Source organism: Musca autumnalis, unplaced genomic scaffold, assembly GCF_047663935.1.
Source record: "Musca autumnalis isolate F117 unplaced genomic scaffold, ASM4766393v1 scaffold_3, whole genome shotgun sequence".
Classification (NCBI taxonomy): Eukaryota; Metazoa; Arthropoda; class Insecta; order Diptera; family Muscidae; genus Musca; species Musca autumnalis.
Window position 1 is genome coordinate 134,735,802 of NW_027411866.1, and position 17,190 is coordinate 134,752,991.

A 17,190-nucleotide genomic window follows, 5' to 3' on the forward strand; every position below is an offset into this window, starting at 1 on the left:
TGTAGGAAGTACCCAAGGAAGTGGACCGATTGGGTCCATATTGGAACCTCATCTATGTCTAGTAGAAATTTTACGATGTGCAAAGTGTTGACCAAATCGGTTACTCCCTTCAAGAGTTATCGTGCGCACAAACCGATATAACCCATCTTCGAACTTAAACTAATGCTTGGTTTACATTTACGAAATCCACTCGATTTCAACTGTTAATTCCATTGTTTAAACGTCAAATGAAATCCAATGGATTTCAGATGAGATTTCATTTGACGATTTCGTAAATGTAAACCTAGCATAAGTTTGGACAAAATATTACGAATGCCAAATTTTGGACCACATCGGTTCATCCGAGAGTTATCGTGGGCACCAGCCAGCCAAACAGATGGACATACGGACGGATATCGCTAAATCGACTCCAAATTATCTGAAATGGATTTCGTCCAAACATACTTGGTGTCTAAAACCAGTATTTCGATGAGGCAACCATAAAATATAATGAACTAAAACGGAATAATTATTTTCTATCCTGTCCACAATATGAGGCGATAAGATAAACAAGTAAAAAAGTATCAGTCAGCTTTGCTGACAGAGATATACCCTCAGTCTGTGTATATTAAAATTATTTTTCCCAAAAAACGTATGTATTTAGGGGGTTTTAAAAATTTTGGGCGTATTAACCAACAAAAATGTTGATTAGGATTAAAAATCAAAAGTTTCGATACTTAAAGGAATGAATCGACATTGACCATTACGGAAGAGGATCTCCAGCCATAGGGGGTTTTTACAATCTTCGAGCTGCTTGCTCAAGAAGTATGGACTTGCCCCTAAAAAAATTTTACCATCATAATTGGGGCAGCGAATGCAAGTTGCTTCAACAAAAATCAAAGTGATTCGATTGCAGGTCTTAAAGTGAACATATCCAAAATTTTGTATGGGAGGTATCGGACGGAGTGGACAAATATAGTCCATATTTGAACCTGATCTATATCTGGTATATATATTAAGATGTGTAAAATATGGACCAATTCGGTCACTCCCTTCAAGAGTTACAGTACGAACAATTTTTCCGAACATTTTTGAACTTTTGTGGAGGAGGTACCTGAAGAAGTGGACCGATATGGCTTATCTGCGAACTTAAATTATGTTTTGACAAAATATTACTAAGGCCAAACTTTGGACCGAATCGGCAGACCTGTTCGAGAGTTATTTTGCCCTCCAACTTCCTCACACGGTGTCATAGGGGTTTTTTGCAACTTTCAGGCTATTTTCTCAGGAAGTATGGACTTGCCCCTGATGAAACTTATACCGTCGTATGGAGGGCAGTGAATACAAGTTGCTAAAGCAAAAATCTAAGCGATTCGAGAGATGTTCCTAAACTGAACTTTTCCAAAATTTTGTGTGGGAGGTACCCGACGGAGTGGACCGATTGGGTCCATATTAAAACCTGATCTAAGTCTGGTACACGCTCCACGATGGACAAGGTATGGACCACATCGGTTACACCCTTCAAGAGTTATCGTGCGTACAAATTTTCCGAACATTTTCGAACTTTTGTGGGGGAGGTACCGGAAGGAGTGGACCGATATAGCTCATCTTCGAACTTAAACTAAGTTTGGACAAAATATTACGAAAGCCAAAATTTGAACCGAATCGGTTCATCCCTTCGAGAGTTATCGTGCGCTCCAGCCAGCCAGACAGGCAGACAGACGGACGGACATTGCTCAATCGACTCCAAATTGTCTGAAACACATTTCGTCCAAACATACTTGGGGTCTAAAACCATTATTTCGATGAGGCACATTTTGCCCGTATGAAAGTGAATATACCCTTCATAGCCTAAAGGCTGAGGGTATAAAAAATGCATATAGAAATGTCTCCAATCGGTTGGCAACCTTATATGTGGATAAAACAAAGTGTAGACCTATCTTGATAATTCTTTGTGGAGGAGTTTTGTGACCACTGGGAACCTTAAATGTCGAATTGCTGATACTTCGGCCAAAAATTTTAGCTGAAATCCTAAAATACCTAAAATTCGAAGGTACCGTTATATGGGGGCTATACCAAAACATGGAAGTTTTTGGAGAAGTTTTGTGACCATTGGAAACTTCAAAAGGCAAATTACAGGTAGTTCGGTCCTAAATGTAGCTGAAATCCTCAAAACACCGAAAATCGGGAGGTAGCGTTATATGGTTGCTGTACAGAAACGTGGACCTATGTTTACAGCTTTTGATGGAGATCTTTTGTGATCACTATTAACCTAAACTGTCAAATTACATGTAGTTTGGTAACAAAATGTAGCTACAATGTTCAAAATGCCGAAAATCGGCAGGTACCTTTAAATAGGGAGGCTATACGAAAACATGGACCTATGTTGACATTTTTCGGTGAAGATGTTTTGTGACCACTGGGAACTCCAAACGTCAAATTGCAGGTAGTGCGGTCAAAAAATTTAACTAATATCCTCAAAATACGGAAAATCGGGAGGCACCGTTATATGGGGGATAAACCAAAACATGGACCTATGTTAACAGTTTCTGGTGGTGATGTTTTGGGTTTACTAGGAACCTCGACTTTCAAATTACAGATAATTTGGTCAAAAATTGTAGCTTGAATCATCAAAATACCGGAAATCGGGAGGTGTCGTTATATGGGGCTGTACCAGAACGTGAACCTATGTTGACAGTTTTCCGTAGAGATGTTTTGTAACCACAGGGAACCTCAAACGTCAAATTACAGGTAGTTCGGTTAAAAATTGTAGCTAAAAATACCGGAAATCGGGTTTCAGTATGGAATCTTTTGGCCCACTCTTTCGAGTACATCCCATAGAAAATTTCGCAAAAAATGCAGTTTAAGACCTCCTCTCGAGTCTCTTTGATTTTTGTCGTAACAACTTGTATTCGCTGCCCCCATTACGACTATGTCGCGAGTTCAAATTAACTGTGTCCAAAAATAGGAGTAATCGTAGGTTTATCAATTTTAGTACACGTACTTATTATTGACTTACAATCTCCAGGACAAAAAACTGGGATGGTCGGTCCACGTTTTGATATAGCCCCCATAGAACCGCATCTTCCGATTTTCGGTATTTTGAACGTTTTAGTCACAGTGAACAACCTAACTGATTGAGGTATGAAACATTACAACAGAAAATTGTGGGTGTAGGTCCACGTTTTGATATAGCTGTAGACACCCATAGAACAGTACCTCCCGATTTTCGCTATTTTGAAGCTTTTAGCCTCATTATTGCACCGAAATTGCTGAAATTTGGTATTTAGACTTCGTTGGGGGTACAAACCTTTCACCTAGAAATTTGTCGGTATAGGTCCACGCCTTCATATAGCCCCCATAGGACGATATCTTCCAATTTTCGGTATTTTGAAGGTTTTAGCCTCATTATCACACCGAAATGGCTGAAAATTGAATTTTGAAGGTTTTGGTCTTAATATCCACCCGAAGTGAATAAAATTTGGTGTTCAGTCCTCATATTTTTTGTGAGCTTATTGAATACATCAAACAACTAACTATCTTTAAATAAGAGAATTTTCCTTCAAAAACGTTTTTTGACCAATTAATGGTCAAAAACGATCCTTTTTTTAAAAAAAAAAAAAAAAAAATAATTTTGATTTTCGCTGTTCATCATTTTTTAAATTGATATTTTTGAAAGTGTCCCCATTCAAAAGCAAGATTATTACGTAGTTAATAAGTCCACAGAAATATATGATGATCGGTCCATTCGTTTTGGAGCTATAGCCAACACCGCCAAAGGCTTTGTTAAAAAAGGGGGTAACCCCTTTGTTCTTCTGCAAACCTCTGCAGATGGATCCTTTATACATTTGAAATACTCACTTTTCACAACTCAAACAGCAAATAATATCGATATACACATTTATAGAAAATTTTTCCACTCCACTAATTTTGAAATTTGGTTCACAAAATCGATGTACTAAGTACCACAGACTTGGGTAGCTGTAGACACCACAAGATCACTATTTACTTCCAAACAAAATAAAATCCATGTTTATTACATCCAAAGAAACTGTAAAATTTATTTTAGAACGTTAAATTACTTTAACCAAGATATGCCCAGTGTACTATATGTAGTACACCTATTATTTGTAGGTTTCTGTGCTTATTTTATGTTAAATTTTCTAAAAAAAACATGATGAGGCGCTACAGAACATAACGGTGAACAAATCGTACTTTGATAAGTTTTGTCTAGAGTAATTGCTTGTGCGTATTATTTGTAATCAAAGATTTCAGTTTTGTTAAATTTGGAAAAGTGTGAAGATGCCACAAAATCGGTGCGAAAAAATTTTATTTGTATATTTTATTTTTGTTGGTTTGCTATGTCTGTCTAATTATAAAGCTGACAAATTACTTTGAATATGAAAAAATTTGAACATAATACAAGTTATTAATTTTAGTATTCCAACAATTATCGGATTTGAGCCTTCACATGGACAAAATTATTTGAAAAATCAATACCATAATTCAAATTGAAATGTTTACTATCAATTCTCATTAATAAATTTGTATTCCGAAGTAATTGAGTTTGACCATTTTTGGCCACGGTCGTGACACTGTGCGACTGTTAAAGATATTTCAGGGGATTGTCCATACTTCCTAAGAAAATAACCCGATAGCTATAAAAAACCCCTTTGGCATCATGTGTACTGGTTGAAGCGCATAATAACTCTCGAACGGGTCAGCCGATTCGGTCCAAACTTTGGCCTTCGTAATATTTTGTCTTAACTTAGTTTAAGTTCCAATATGATCCATATCGGTCCATGTGGTGCGCACGACATATAGTTTAAGGCCTGCTATCGAACCTCTTTGATTGTTCTTGCAACAACTTGTATTTGTTGCCCCGTTACAAAGTTAAACGGTTTTCAGGGGCAAGTCCATATTTCCTGAAAAAATGGCCGGAAAGCTGTAAAAAGCCTTGCCGCACTATGTTTAGTGGTTGGTTGGAACGAACGTAATTCTTTGTCCAAACTTTGTTGAAGTTCCAAGATGAGCCATATCGGTAGACTCCTTCCGGTACTTCCCCTATAAAATGCAAAAAATATCACTTAAATGGTAAGCACGATTATCATGGACGGAGCAACCGAGTTGGTCCAAACTTTGCATCTTCTAATATTTGATCCAAATTTTGTTTAACTTCGAAAATGGTCCATATCTGGGTTCTCCTTAGGGCACCTCCACCACAAAAGTTGTATGTTTTTGTTAAAGTGCAGTTTAGGATCTGTTCGAAGATCTTTCGAACATTTATACCTAACCCTTATGGTCCTGTTTATAACTATATTATATTTTTCGTGGGCAAGTCCATGCTTCCTGACGTTGTGGTCCAAAAGCTCCAAGTTATACGGTGACCAAATGAAATGACTGGTGTGTGCGCTATCTGTCGAAAATAAATGACAACTAAATTAAGATCCTTTCCTAAAAAGGAGTTTGTCGATTCATTCCTTCCGTTACCTACGCAAAAAATATATTTGGAATAGTATTTTAACAACAAGTTTTTCCTCTTTTGTTGTTGCTATAACATGCAACTTATATACCCAATCTCTATAAATTTGGTTTCCTACTTTTCTACACATTGTCCAGATTCTGTAGATATTTTTAATTTATTTTTTAGAGGTTTGTACGGAGTCTGGGACAGGATAAATTAGATTTACTTCTACGAATATATATGGAATGCTGTTCGCGATTTATGCATAAATTTCCTTATAAAAATAAATAATATTTTTTCTTAAAATGAGAATAAAACTGTAACTTTTGCGCACACCGGCCAATTTTGTGAACGCAAACGGATTTGAAACCAACATTTTTTTCTTAACCTCCATACCAAAAATCGTAGATGTACTCGCAAAAAAAAACTTGTTTAAATTTGTTCAAATGGAATTGCAAAAGAAATTTTGTTTTTAACATATATTTCATTCCCAATATGGATTTCCACACCCACTTATCATGATTAGTTAAAAAATGTGTACATTCACACAAGAATAAACTCTCTAAATTTATATTAAATATTATATAATAACAGAATATCAATACAAATCTTCATATCAATGACAAAGAACAAATATTTAAATTTCTCACTAATGCCAATATGTCAAAATAATTGTTATATCAAAGTAATGTTTATTCGATGTACACTTTAAAAAACGATATTGATGAGGTGATGGGTTTGATGACAGTTCGTTACTCGTTTATCCGCTTGAACGAATTGCTCATATTTTAATAGTATGTTTACCTGCATTTTTTTGTACTTATCCCAAGTGTTTTATCGATTATTTTATTTGCAATTTTTTCATCAATTGTTTCACTTTGACATGGCTTGTTGAACAAAAAAATAAGCAACTAACTGACAGTCAATCAATGATTAAATGTTTTGTAGTACTCTGACATCATATTATTTGGTTCGTTTATGGATATTATGGCAAAGCAAGAAAAACAACAGCAAAATGGAAGAACGTTCAACTTTTCATATCAATTTTTGTTACAGCGAACAATGCAAAAATTGACACTTCAACGTAATAACAGCAATAGTGTAACAACAACTCCGATGACAATAGATATAGAAGTGTTTGGGCATGGCAAACAATTGAAATAGGGGAGAATAAAATGGAGTGATGTTTTTTCGGGCTACATAGATTTCCCTTGCTGTCTGTAACAAAATAAAATGTCAGTGATATGACAGTATTCAAATGGTCCATTGAAGACATGCAAATAAAACAGTTCACTGTTGGTTGTAGGTGGTTAACAAGGTTTTCTTAACTACTCCGCAAATATTTTTTGAAGTCCAAGTATTATGATAAAATTACTTCTAAAAAAACCAAGTCGTATGAAAAAAATATTTTGTAAAAACGTCCAAGCCCAATTATTTTTTTTTTTAATTCACGTTGTTTGGAATAAACATTTTTTCAGAAACCCACGTTGTTTTGAAATATATATTTTTTTAAAAAATCCAAGTGTGAAAAATTTTTTTTCACAAAAATCTACGTCCTATGAAACATAATTTTGTTTTCAAAAATCCACGTCCTAAGAAAAAATAGTTTTTTTAAAAAAAAACAATGTCCTAAAAAATTCACGATCTAGGAAAAATAATTTTTTTTAAAAAAATACATGTTCTATGAAAAAATATTTAAAAAATCCATGTCCTATGAAAAATATTTGTTTAAAGATTTTACGTCATGAGTTTTGAGTAGATATAGCAATGTCTGTCCGTCCGTCTGTCTGTCTGTCTGGCTGGCTGGTGCGCCAGCCGAACGCATCAATCGATTCGGTTCAAATTTTGGGTATCGAAATACTTTGTCCAGATTCGATTTAAGTTCGAAGATGGGCTATATCGGTCCACTCCTTCCGGTACCTCCACCACAAAAGTTCCAAAATGTTTGGAAAATTTATGGGCACGATAACTCTTGACGGGAGCAACCGATTTAGTCTATACTTTGCACATCGTGAAATTTCTACCAGACTTAGATGAGGTTTCAATATGGACTCAATCGGCCCACTCCTTCGGGTACCTCCCACACAAAATTTCGGATAAGTTCAGTTTAGGACCTGCTCTCGAATCGCTTTGATTTTTGTTGCTACAACTTGTAGTCACTTCCCTACATACGACGGAAAGGTGCAAAAAGCCCCTATGACATCTTGTGTGGTGGTTGGAGCGCAAGATAACTCTCGAACGGATCTGTCGATCCGGTCCAAAATTTGGCCTTCGTAATATTTTATCATTGCCACCGTGGTGCAATGGTATGCACGCCCGCCTTGCACGCAGAAGGTCGGGGGTTCGATTCCCCGGCCAGGCAACATCAAACATTTTTCAACGGTAGCAAAATACCCCTCAGTAATGTTGGCGACATTTTCTGAGTATTTCAGCCTTGAAAAACTTCTCCATAAGTGGTGTCTTAAGACACGCCGTTCGGACTCGGCGATAAACAGTAGGTCCCATATCATTGAGCTAAATATGAATCGGGGTGCACTCATTGATATGAGAGAAGTCTCCCTTGTCCCGTATGGGATGTTGTGGAACAATGTTTTTTTGTTAATATTTTATCAAAACATAGTTTAAATTTGAAGATGGGCTATATCGGTCCACCCCTTCAGGTACCTCCCCCACAAAACTTCGAAAATGTTCTGAAAGTTTTTGAGCACGATAACTCTTGAAGGGAGTGACCGATGTAATCCATACTTTGCACATCCTAATATATCTACCAGATATAGACCAGGTTCGAATATGGACTATATTTGTCTACTCCTTCTGGTACCTCTCACACAATATTTCGGATAAGTTCACTTTAAGACCCCTTATTTGGTATGCCATGTAGCCATGTGTGTCCGTCCATTAAAATTGTAAACAAGCTTAAGGCCGCAATTATGGACCGATTGTAACGAATTATTAAGGAGGTTGGGTTCGGGCCAGAATAGAAATGATTAGTTTTTGCTGATGATCGTGAAATGTTCAGGAAATGAAATGGACCAAAAACAAAATTTTAACCAATTTTAGGTCAAAATAATAACCCGCAAAATTTTAAACAAAGTTTGAGTTTATGATGAAGAAGAAGCGTACAAACCAACGTGAAGATCAGATAATACTTAGCGGGTTAAATGGACTGAAACTTTTGTGTGAAATTGGTAAAAATTGCAATAACGTAGCGGTTAAACAACGGAAGTAGTAGTACTACATAAGTGGGTTTCATTACATTTTAGTTTGTGTGAACTAAATTTTCCTTTCCTGCTACAAAAATGTCTTTGTCATGCTAGATAACTTTTTGGTTTTGGTCATAAGTATTATACATTACATCTCCGATATTTGATAATTAAATTTTCACAATCATTGAAAAGAAGTTCCGTGGAGAGCGATTGTCCAGGGATAGTGGTATAGGGTATCCCATGGTCGGCTCCGTCCGACTATAGACTTTTCTTACTTGTTTTTTTTTTTAATCCATGTTCTATGAAAAAGTATTTTTAAAAAAAATCCGTGTCCTATGAAAAAATCCAAGTCAAACGAAATAAATATGTTAAAAAATCCAGGCCCTATGATAAATTATTTTTTAATCCATGTTCCAAGAAAAAATATTTTTTTTTTAAATCCAAGACCTATTAAAAATGATTTTTTTTTTTAATCCAAGACCTATGATTTTTTTTTAATATCCATGTCCTATAAAAAAATATTTTTTAAAAAAAATCCATGTCCTATGAAAAAATATTTAAAAAAATCCACGTCATACGAAAAATATATTTTAAAAGATCCAGGCCAAATCCAAGTCCTATGAAAAAATATTTTTTAAAAACTCCACGTCCTATGGAAAACTATTTAAAAAAATCGACGTCCTACGAAAAAATAATTAAAAAAGAAATCGATGTCCTAAACAAGTAAAAAAGTATCAGTCGGCTTTGCCGACAGAGATATACCCTCAGCCTGAATATATTGAAACTTATTTTCCCAAAAAACGTATGTATTTAGGGGGTTTTAAAAATTTTGGGCGTTTGAACCGACAAAAATGTTGATTATGATTAAAGATCAAACGTTTTGCGGAGGAGATACAAAAAGGAATGGATCGACATTGGCCATTATGGAAGTGGATCTCCAGCCACTACATATGGTGCCATAGGGGGTTTTTTACACCCTTCGGGCTGTTTGCTCAAGAAGTATGGACTTGCCCCTGAAACAACTTTTACCATCGCAATTGAGGCAGCGAATGCAAGTTGCTTCAACAAAAATCAAAGTGATTCGAAAGCAGGTCTTAAAGTGAACATGTATCCGAAATTTTGTGTGGGAGGTATCGGATGGAGTGGACAAATATAGTCCATATTTGAACCTGATCTATATCTGGTAGATATATTAGGATGTGTAAAGTATGGTCCAATTCGACCACTCTCTTCAAGAGTTATCGTACGCACAATTTTTCCGAACATTTTTGAACTTTTGTGGGGGAGGTACCTGAAGGAGTGGACCGATATGGCTTATCTTCGAACTTAAACTATGTTTGGACAAAATATTACTAAGGCCAAACTTTGGACCGAATCGGCAGACCTGTTCGAGAGTTATTTTGCCCTCTAACCTCCTCACACGGTGTCATAGGGGTTTTTTTGCAACTTTCAGGCTATTTTCTCAGGAAGTATGGACTTGCCCCTGCTGAAACTTATACCGTCGTATGAATGGCAGTGAATACAAGTTGCTACAACAAAAATCAAAGCGATTCGAGAGCAGGTCCTAAACTGAACTTTTCCGAAATTTTTGTGTGGGAGGTACCCGAAAGAGTGGACCAATTGAGTCCATATTGAAAATTTCACGATGTGCAAAGTATGGACCAAATAGGTTAATTCCTTCCAGAGTTATCGTGCGCACAAATTTTCCGAACATTTCTGAACATTTGTGGGGGAGGTACCGGAAGGAGTGGACCGATATAACCCATCTTCGAACTTAAACTAAGTTTGGACAACATATTACGAAAGCCAAATTTTGGACAGAATCGGTTGATCCGATCGAGAGTTATCCAGCGCTCCAGCCAGACAGACAGACAGACAGACAGACGGACGGACATGGCTAACTCAACTCCAAATTGTCAGAAACACATTTCGTCCGAACAAACTTGGGGTCTACAACCATTATTTCGATGAGGCACATTTTGCCCGTATGAAAGTGTATATCAGGAATATTGTCAAGTATTTCATATTCCATTTTAGAAAAAAAGTATAAATTTATTTCCCGCTACATCAACGATTTTTAATATGTAGGTTAAGAAAAAAATTCCCAGTACGAATCTGGTCGCGAGCCAATTTTTGGTCGTTGCGGACAAAAGTTATGGCGCTTTTATTTCGCTTTCTAAGAAAGAAAATATTATAAAAACGCTTATTATTTTAATGAGCACAATTGTTCCAAAAAAGTTCTCTCGAAGTGACTTCAGCGAGTAGATTGCATAATACCTGCAAAATGTTACACAGAATTCGCGGAATGTACATAAAATTGATAAATCATTGAATATAAGTCAACTTTTTTTCAAAATTAAACCCATTTAGTGGTCTTAAAATTACATAAAAATTTTTTGTGGATCAAAACTTCACGGCGAATCAAATAAGACTACAATCATACAGATTGGTGTTACAATTTCGATGTTACAGCCAAAATAAGCAAATATTTTGGTCAAAAAATAAGTTTTTGTTTGAAAATATATTTTTTCACATGCATTATGTAGTAGAATATATTGTAAAAATCTATAGGAATACCTCCTTCATATTGCTTAAATCTCAAAATAAAATAGACGGATTTTGCTTTATTGACATTCATATTAAAGCATTCCCATTAGGGAAGGTAATTGGGTTGATGAGGATATATCTCGAAGCTTCTGAAATGGAAATAGAGGTTAAATAACCCATTTTAATTTATATGCATTTTAAAATACGTGTAAATCGCTTAATTATCAAACTCATTTTGTCCGCATGCGATTTTCATGTACAACAAGACCATATCTATTAAGTTGTATATATTTTTCGAAATATAATTTGGACTCTAAGATGTAGCATCGGCTGCATCTTAGCATTAAAAAACCTATAAAATATCGCTAATTTGCGCAAAGTGCATACAATTTTTGTCCGCATCCGATTCCAGTGTCCACCATGAAAATCTACATCGATATATATCTATTTGAAGACGATCAATCAAGGACCGTGGATGTAGCATCAAACACAATTTTTTGGGATAAAATGAAGGTAGTTGGCTTCTACTTTTACTTTGACAGGAAAAACGAGAGAAGTGTGGTTTACTCACATATCGAGAGAAAACAAAAAAGACATGTTGGCTTCAACCCATTTTTACCCATTTTTTAACATAAATATAACCACAGCTTCCACGCAAATTATCTTTTAAGGCCAATATTTTTTGCCACGTCCAAAAACATTTCATTTTATCCAAAAATATTTAATATGTATAATATACAATCACAAGTCGCGTGTTCTGATAGGGTAAACCTTGGCTTCAGCTATGTTAAATATTCAAAAATATTGGTGATATACCCTCGTTAGCATAAATGCTGAGGGTATAAAAATCCAAGTCCTACGAAAAAATACTTTTTTTAAAAAATTCCACGTCATATGAAAAAATATATTTTAAAAAATCTCTGCCATATGAAAAAATATATTTTAAAAAATCTATGCCACATGAAAAAATATATTTTAAAAAATCCACGCCCTATGATTTTTTGTTTAAATCAAAAAATATTTTTTTTTGTTTTTAAATCGATGTCCTATGAAAAATATTTTTTTTTAGTTCGTTGTCCTATTAAAATATATTTTTTTCAATCGATGTCGTATGAAAAATTATTTTTTTTAACTCGACGTCTTATGAAAACTGTTTTTAACTCGATGGCCTATGAAATTTTTTTTTTTTAAATCGATGTCCTATGAACAAATATTTTTTTAATGTCCTATGAAAAAATATTTAAAAAAAAAAAATCGATGTCATATAAAAATATTTTTTTTTTTTTAAATCAATGTCCTATGGAAAATATTTTTTTAAAAAAGCCATGTCCAATGAAATATTATTTTTTTAAAAAATCCATGTCCTCTGAAAAATATTTTTTTAATAAATGACCTTTGAAAAAATATATTTTTTTAATCCATGTTCCAAGAAAAAATATTTTTTTTTAAAAAATTCATGTCCTATTAAAAATGATTTTTTTTATTGTTTTTAAGTCTGGAGTATTGCCGCAATGGCTTAAACTTCATCATTACATTCTGTTACAGAGAGTACTGTTTTTCTAAACGAACTGACAGTGTTGCAAAATTTTACTGATCATTACCAATATCATGATTTCATCCCGGCGAAGAGAATTATGAAAAGCCAACTGATAATTCCCTTCGGCTGGATGAAATCATGATATTGGTAGCGATCAGTAAAATTTTGCAACGCTGTCAGTTCGTTTAGAAAAAACAGTACTCTCTGTAGCAGAAAGTTTCGTCCAACGCCACTTGAACTCATCAATTCTCTTAGTTCTTTGCATTGAAGCAAAGAACTCTTCTACAATTTTATGACGACTCGAGCTCAAGAATAAATGTGACAGACGAATTCGTTTAAAAGCGAATTCAACAGTCCTATGAAAAAATATATTTAAAAAAAATCCATGTCCTATGAAAATATATATTTTAAAAAACCTTGTCCGATGAACAAATAGATTTTCTTAAAACGACGTTTGTGAATATATGGGCTCGTTATGTGGAGCCTGCACGAATGCCGTGAATATCGGTCTACAGCTTTTTAACCGAGGTCATTCAATTTTTTTCGCACTCGGAAAATAGTTTGCGGTAACCTCTACTCTTAGAACCGACATGTCGGTAATGTCGCGACATTTACAATTTAATTACAATTATTAATTTTCTTTTCGTCAAACTGTATTTTTATTCTTAAGATTAAATAATTGTTTGTATGAAATGTGAAAACACCTGACTTTCCTTTTATAGTTACCCTTTGCCTATTCTAAGTTATTTCAAATAAAATTCATTTAGCGTGTTCCATCAACTGTGGATTGAGTACGCATATCGGCTATGAATCACCTGTCTAATCCAAAGAGTACATACATACGTACCTACATAGATCATTCGACATAACCAACTTAGAGATGAAGAGATAGATACCCGTTGTTTAAATCTCGTCACATGAATTCAGTTTCAAATGTACAAAGTCTATAAAAAGTATCTACCGGATTGTTAAGATAGTTTGTCATATGCTGCTATTATCATTGTTGTTGTTGTTGCATTGCTGTTTTCGTTAAACATTTGTTTCTTTAATAGACATTGATGATCTACCATGACTCATCATTGTTAATGTGTTAAACTAAAAGTGTGCGTTTTTGTTTATTGGCGATTAAAGTTGTTATTTCAAAAATCACACATTGTTGGAGATAATTTATCTTCAGTAAATTTTATTGTTTATACTAGCAGACCCCGGTCCGCGTTGCTGACCCGTCGTAATGAGTTTTAATTCAAAAGTAGGTATTGTCTACCTCACTTTTCGGTCCATTGTCAAACCGAGAAGGATTTTAAATTTATCAACAGATTTTGTCTGTAACCTTTCTTTTCTCTTACGGACTTTGTCGGATTTTTCGTCAATTTGTTCCTTTAGGATTTATTACCGTCCATGTCACTGTCTTTATCCTTAAGCGATCTAATAATAAAAGTTAAAAAATGATTAAATCGAATTCTCCCGCTTATTTAGACCTATATATTTTAGCTTTTCATGGCTGATGGACCGTTGAACCTCACCATTTAAGTACATTTGTAAATATATAGTTTTTCTTGATCGGTAAACAACCACCGTTTTCTCGAAAACTAATTTGCAACCTGATGCACTCATAAGTTTATCAAATACACCGATTATAAAAAAATAGGCCCCGACATTTGTCTACAAATATATAGCATTTTGGACCACGGGACATTCCTGAATATTTTCTCAAAATTAGGTTCAGTAGTTTTGAAAAAATAATGTTTTGAAAAGAGTGGGGGTGGTCATCAGTTTTCAAGATATAACGTATTAAAAAAGTGGGCCTGGTCCGGTCCTAGGGTGCACACAACGTCATTGCCTACCAAAATGTATGCTGAAACCGATATAATCATAAGTTTGTCTTATACATATAGCGTTTAACAAAAAGGCATTGGTAAGGTACCCCACATAACAACGGCAAACATTGAGCTTTTGCTGCAAATTTTATGGAAATCTCTTCAGTAGTATTGGAGTTATGACATACTAAAAAAACAGGCTTGGTCGGGCCTATAGGCCCCAAAGACGTACCTAGATTGTAGAATAATCCGTAAATTTTTATTCCGATACATACATAATTTTTGCAAATGTAACGTTTTCTTAAAAAATATCGCATAGGGGAGCTACCGCGCCCCCTCTGGAATTCAATAAAATATGTAACCTGTTTACGGGTAAGTAAGTTGGGTTATGACAGCATTTGATTTTTATTCATAAAGGTAAGGCTTTCCGAATTTTGTAGCCTATTTTAAGCGGGGACCATCTCTGTACATTCCCTGGCAATTTCAGGAAAATTGGTTCAGTAGTTTTTGTAGAAATGATAAAAATAGAAAATTGAAAAAAATTGGGCGTAAAAGTGGGCATGTTCAAATTTTCTTTGTAAAAAAAACCAGGTCGAAAATTGGTCCAGCCGTTCTCAATTGATGCCATTACCAACGAACGATATTTGATTTTTATTTATAATGATTTAAAAGTTTAGACAAATCGCAATTTTCTTGAAAATCCCCTGTAGATATAACCTAATTAGAAAGTGAGCGTGGTCGGATCTTAAGTCACAAAATAAGTACGTAAGGTTGGAGACACAATCGCCATTGACTCGCAAATAAATTCCCAAACCGATACATTCGTATTTGTTGCAAATATTGCATTTTTACAAAAATAGGGCATAGGGGAGGTACCCGCCCGATCCGAAAGTCAAAAAATATGTAGCCTATTTTTATCGGGGACCAACCCTGTACATTCGCTGAAAGCTTCAGGAAAATAGATTTAGTAGTTTGGTAGATATAACATATTTAAAAAAGTGGGAGGTGTACAGTCTTAATGTCCCAAATAAAAACGTAAGGTCGGAGACACAATCGCCATTGACTCGGAAATTAATTTTCAAGGCGATACATTTGTAATTGTTGCAAGTATTGCATCTTTACAAAAATAGGGCAAAGGGGAGGTACACCGCCCGATCCGAAATTCAACCAAATATCTAGCCTATTTCAACCGGGGGCCATCACTTTACGTTCCCTGCAATTTCAGGAAAATCTATTGAGTAGTTCCGTAGATTTAACATACTTATAAAAGTGGGCGGAAAAGTAGGCGTGGCGAATTTTTCTTTGCATAAAAACCTAAACTTTACTATGACTAACATTTCCACAAAAAATTATCCAAATCGCTTTAGCCGTTTTCAACTGATTCAATTACCAACAAACGACAATTGAGTTTTATATATAAAGATTAATTTACTATTTATTATTAATTCTTATCGGAATTTAAATATTCTTTTTTTCTCACACTGCAAAAACTGGGATGGTTGACATTTCCAATAATGATCAATTCATGGCGTTTGACCATGACGCTGTCTGTCACCGCTGTGTAACATATTGATGATGTTGTGCAATATCCCCATGTTTCAATGTCAATTCATTTGTGGGGTGTTTGCGCTCTGATTTATTTGTTTATTATCGCCTCTTGTTGGTAATTTTTTTTCACAGTTGATATGTTGTTAATTTACATGTACTATTTTAATGTTTTTATATTTTATTATAGTAATATGGGGTTCAATGGACTGACTTGTTTTACATTGTATGCCGTAAAATGTTTAATTGTGTTTGACCTACACAACTAAATGGGTTGTTAATGCTTGTTAATGCTGGATTCTAACTCCTTCTTAAGACTTCTTTTCCAGGAGTTTTTAGAGAATTTTCACAGCTACATTATTTTCTCTAATCTCATTTCTATAGAACTTGCGGTTTCCAAGCAAAATCGTAAAAACCTAAAAACCCCTACAAATGTGAACTTTGATCTCGATTTATTTAAAAAGCGCTTCGTTGCGGGTATAAAACTTTCAACCTGAAATTATTCGGTGTTGCTCCACGACTTCACATAGCCCCCATAGAAAGGACCCTCCCAAGCACATTGGGATACGATTCAAACAAACGGAGATTAATTCAGGGAAGTCTTTGGGTGGTCTAATGTTAATATTTTTCGAATGCTTACACCTCAATCAAAATAACGGAACACAGTTATGCTGTAATTTAAGGGATTGGAGAGGCATATTTGAAACTCTCATAAATGGGTAACATAAAAACTATGAAGTGTTTTTACGGTTTTGCCTACATTTCTTATTTGATTAATCTTAAACCTTCTGTTATGTTTAAATATTGGTTAAGTTAATATTTGGCAAACAATTTTAAAGTTAGGTAAATATTTTAATGTATCTCCAATACAAGGTTTTCTCCCGATTTTATGTATTTCGAGAGTCTTGACCACATTTATTAGTATATGTATCAGCAAATTAGGAGTTCTGAAGCATAAGAATTCATCGTGCGAAAAATGTTCAATATAGTTCAATATATGCGCAATTTTTGTTTGCGCAATATCAAAAACAACATTAAGGGAAAAATAAAAAAATACGGCCTTTTCGTCATTCTTTTTTGTTATAAAATTATGTA

At 34.6% G+C, this 17,190-nt stretch overlaps 1 long non-coding RNA gene across 1 annotated transcript in view; it reads left to right on the forward strand.

Annotated features, from left to right (window-relative positions):
• LOC141397781 (uncharacterized) overlaps positions 1 to 17,190 on the forward strand; it is a 361,294-nt gene that overhangs the window by 24,478 nt on the left and 319,626 nt on the right. The window lies entirely within an intron of this gene.